This window comes from Alosa sapidissima, chromosome 2 (assembly GCF_018492685.1).
Source record: "Alosa sapidissima isolate fAloSap1 chromosome 2, fAloSap1.pri, whole genome shotgun sequence".
Taxonomy (NCBI): Eukaryota; Metazoa; Chordata; class Actinopteri; order Clupeiformes; family Clupeidae; genus Alosa; species Alosa sapidissima.
In genome coordinates this window covers 13,154,653-13,159,652 of record NC_055958.1, presented here as the reverse complement: position 1 = coordinate 13,159,652, position 5,000 = coordinate 13,154,653, and the positions used below count along the sequence as shown (strand labels likewise).

The window sequence follows — 5,000 nt, the reverse complement described above, 5'->3', positions numbered from 1 at the left end:
TTCAGTACGATTCAATGCGATGCGATTCGATGCAATTCGATGCAGTTGAAGAATGGAAAGCATTCTGAAAGATTTTTTATCATTTGCTAAAGGTGCACATTCATTTTATATTATCAATTATCATGGTCATGTCAATTAGGCAAAAACAAATGTGTGAATATGATTATCTAAACTGAGGTTTGTATCATACACTGTATTGAAATGAAAAAAAAAATAGTCTACATTTCAGTCAAACACAGCAGCCAAATACAACATAAAAATACATTTTTATAGACTTTATAGATTTTATAGAGTTATATCTGATTGTTTTCAAGGAGCTGTAGCCTATTGTTGAGGTAAGACAATACCGGAATAAAATAAAACAGTGCTTAAGACAATATTGGCCTTTTCTCATATAGCCTAGCCTACAAGAATAAAATAGGCCTACATAGCAATGAACTGGGCCTATTTTGTTCCAAGTCTGAGTGAATATGAACAAAATAATAATAATTTGTGCAACGTTTTAGCAGCAAGGGCCAAATTATCCTTTAACATTAAGGAAATCCCTTCATCAAACGTAAGGCTACTCTACAGACTATCGTTGCTGTTTAGGAATGCTACAGTAAGGGCTTCTACATACCTGACGCACCCGACCGGTAGCGCGACAACGTGACGTCAAAATGACGTAAATCTTGCTGGCGCGCCAGGATTGAAGCCAGGTAGCGCGAGGTAGCGCACCACTAATTTTTTTTTTTTCAGACGAGCGCGACAAGGCGGAAACAGGAAGATGGACTAGTTCGAGGGCAAGCGAGAGTTGCAGTGTTTTGTTACAGTCATGAATTTTTAATAGTTTGCTGGATAAGTTAACAAAGTTACCAGTGAGAGTTGCAACACATGGAATTAAGAGGAAATAATAGAAACGATTTATTTTCAAACAAAGGTTATCTATTAAGGCCTGAACAAAATCTCTTTCTACTTCAGGAAATTACACAAACTCAGCCAGCTGCTAGCTAGCTAGCCAGCTAACTAAACTGTTTAAATTATTCAAAATGACTAAAGTATCTATCTACATATCCATCTATCTATCTATCTATCTACCTGTGCACACACCTTGGAAACTAGATGATAATGATGATGGTAGTTGTGAATAGTAGCAACCAAAGTCTGAAGTACCATCACAGAGGCTAGCTAGGTAGCTACCATAGACAGTAAAAGAAATGGACGAACAGACTCCGTCGTTTTCAATGGGAGGGCACAGAGTCAAATAGAATGATTTTTCAGTTGGTCCCCCCAGTACTGCGCAGACTCACATTTAACTTCGTGACGTTAGTCATCGAACTGAATCTTGTAACTCATATGATAGATACACAGAAATTCTTCTCACACTTCCTTCGCCTTCAAAGTCATCAAAGTTAAACATTTATTTATGTATTATTATTAATATCATCCTCACAAGTGATACCAAGTCGTGTAATGTTGAAGCTACCACACATGGTCATCTTCAAAAACAGTCATGCTAAAACAAAACAAAAAAGTTATAGCCTTGAAGCTAATATTCTTTCCACTTTTCCGACCTACGGTCAATCCATCGAAAACCTCTGAAATGATTATCGTTAGTGCCGTTTTTCATTAGGTTTACTTGCCTCTATGCAATACTTTACTTTAACATACAATGCAGCTACATAGCTTTGTTCATGAGTTTCCGTGCTGGCTGGACTGAGCTTCTTATCCAAACAATACGGTTATGCCAATACGGTGCGTTAGCTTCACTACAACCGGACATGCTAAACAGTCTTCTTACGGGAACCTAACACTACGTACGAGGTAGTCGAGTCTTGTTTTGCCTTTTATTGTTTATGTAGATTACACAGAAGCTACTAGCCTAGAAATCTAGACGCGCCCCTAGCGGCAGCAAATTACATTTATAATTACATTTGCTGCCAGGGCTAGTCTAGCAACTCTCCGTTGGCTTGTGAGCTCCAGAAATCGAAACTTAATCAGGCCATTGAAATCGTGTATAGAGTCGTTAGGTGGGCTTAACATAATGATTGATGGCAGAGTTGCAACGGTTTGGCTTGAATTCCCTGCTACTTGAAAACAAATCAGATGGATGTTGCTGCTGGCGAACAGTGTGACACGAGTTAAGCTTTTATTATGTTGGCAAACGTTTGAACTAGCCAACTAGCTCCGCTGGTGGGAAACGCATGGGACTCATAGCGCTGCCGCTGTCCTATTACGTGCAGAGGGAATTTGAAAGACAACTGATTATCCCGCCCCTCGGACTGAGCACTGCGAACGGTGAGTGCCCAGACCCTACATTTTAATGTGGGTCTGGCTCGCCAGGCTAAGAAGCTACAATATCGGCACAGGATATATGTTATTTGAAGTTATGGTATTTCAAAAAAATCCTAAAATGAATGAGCTTCTATGGGGGTTAGCAGAGAAGTGGTCCCTCCAGCTTACATTGATTCTTCTACTTCCGGGAATTCGCCTGCCCCCTTGGTAGCCTCAGAGAATAGGCGCGTTCGACTTGAGGCAGATCTGTGCAGATCTGACTTGATGTGATGCATGCTGGGTTGAACACAATGCATACTGGGATGGACGCAATGCATACTGGTTAGAAATTCTGTCCGACTTCTGTCAGCCGGGGAGGGACTTACCACCGTGACACCATGTCACATGACCTTAAAATATCGCGGGAGTCTTAGCCTGCAGACAGATCTTGCAGTTGCCTTCCATGAGCTGCACGAGCTGAAACACGCCCTCATGACGTCAGTTCAAAGACGTGATAGGGCCATTTGGGAGGAATGTCCTCGTGACGATTTTGACGGGAGTCTCATGCTGCTTCCTTATGTTGGAATATGCGAAAATAAACAGAAATCAAAGGGATACCTTCTTAAACGTGATTTCTGCAACAATGGTAGGCTAGCCTACTGAAAACGTTTGGATATTCTGTTATTTTCTGCTGTTGGTTAAATAGATAGACACACATATAGGGGAAACACTTGATATTGAATTTATGTGCTACAAAGCAGGCCTGTTAACTGTATGCCAACAGTGGTTTATTTAAACTACATAATAAAAATTTATTTCATCAGTCATCATGCTCATTAGAATAGAGTAAGAATGAAAGTTCTGCTGTGTTTTATTAAAAACAAAATTCCGCGATATCTCCCGCGATGTCTCCCGCGAGTCACGTCAGGCAGACTGTAGCCTGTCTGTCCGGGATGAGCTGCCCTCTGTTGTAGCTCCTCCCGGCTAGCCTCTGAAGATCACGTTTACGTAGAAAGCCAGACCAAGTCAGATCTGCCTCAAGTTGAACAAGCCTATTGTCTAATAAGGGGAGAACCGCCACTTTTGGGAAACTTCCGGTTTCTGAACTGGTTGCAGTTCCTTTTCTGGTTCCACATGAGGGCGCTCACGAATGGCCTATGGAGCTGTACCCCTCAAATCCACTTTTCTCGGGATATAATTTTTTGCCCAGAAATTCGAATGTTGCATTCAAAAGAGGGGGCAGAGAAAATACAAACCGCTGAGTATTATATTTTTTGAGTCACTTATTTGTTCTAAAAAGCCTTTCAAATTCATTAGCAGAAAGCTAGTGTGTTGTGGGCAACAACAACCCAACCTGTAAGAAATCGAAAGGACGTGACTACTCGTTCATTCAACTTTTGACCTATAATCCATATTGAGCTTGCAGAAACCACAATCAAATCTTCAATTTCTCAACGACAACCAGGTGAAAGAGACAAATTTAGCCGTCTAGATCCATAGACCCCCATTGTTTTTGCACTTATTCGTGATCGCCCCTAGCGGAACTGCAACATATTGCAGGTACAATGGAGTTAATAGGGAGTGATCCGGCTCTCCGTAAACGGGCTCTGGTAGCTACTAGTGTTTCTTACTGCAGCTTCTTCTGCTGTGTAACGTAGTTAGCGTTAGTCTTTTCACAACAGCGACACCTCTGTTCAGGAGAATATTGCAACTAGTGTCGCGACCACCACGCGCGAGTATTAAGGGGGCAGGCGAATTCCCGGAAGTAGAAGAATCAATGGAGGCTGGAGGGACCACTTCTCTGCTAACCCCATAGAAGCCCATTCATTTTAGGATTTTTTAAAAATGCCATAACTTCATATAGCATATATCCTGTGCCGACATTGTAGCTTCTGTATTATCTACATAAACAATAGAAGGCAAAACAGGCTCAGCTACCTTGTGTGTGTGTGTGTAACGTTGAGGTTCCCGTAAGAAGTATAGTTAGCGAGTCCGGTTGTAGGGAAGCTAACGCACCGTAGTGAGATAACCGTATTGTTTGGATAAGAAGCTCAGTCCAGCCAGCACGGAAACTCATGAACAAAGCTATGTAGCCTACAATACATTTGTATGTTAAGGTAAAGCATTGGATATAGGCAAGTAAACCTAATGAAAAAACGGCACTAACAATAATCATTTCAGAGGTTTTCGATGGATTGACCGTAGGTCAGAAAAGTGTTAAGAAGATTAGCTTCTAGTGCTAGGTAGCAGTGCTAGGCTATAACTTTTTCGTTTGTTTTACCATGACTGTTTTTGAAGATGATCATGTGTGGTAGTTTCAACATTAACACGACTTGATATCACTTGTGAGGATGATATTAATAATAATACTTAAATAAATGTTTAACTTTGATGACTTTGAAGGCAAAGGAATTGTGAGAAGAATTTCTGTATCGCCTATCTATCATATGATTTAGTTCGATGGCTAACAACACGAAGTTAAGTGCGAGTCTGTGCAGTACTGGGGGGACCAACTGAAAAATCGTTCTATTTGACTCGGTGTCCTCCCATTGAAAACGACGGAATCTGTTCGTCCATTTCTTTTACTGTCTATGGCGAGTATAAATGGTTACGCCGCTTCTGTGACGTCATATGTCGCGCTACTGGTCGGGTGCGTCGAGTATGTGGGACGTTTAAGTGTTTAATTTCGCACTGGATTTTGGTCAAACAAACGACCAATTGCGAGTTGTCACGGTAATGAATGTATG

At 41.2% G+C, this 5,000-nt stretch overlaps 1 protein-coding gene across 1 annotated transcript in view; it reads left to right on the top strand.

Annotated features, from left to right (window-relative positions):
* Positions 1 to 5,000, top strand: part of LOC121695711 (unconventional myosin-X-like) — a 101,845-nt gene that overhangs the window by 51,124 nt on the left and 45,721 nt on the right.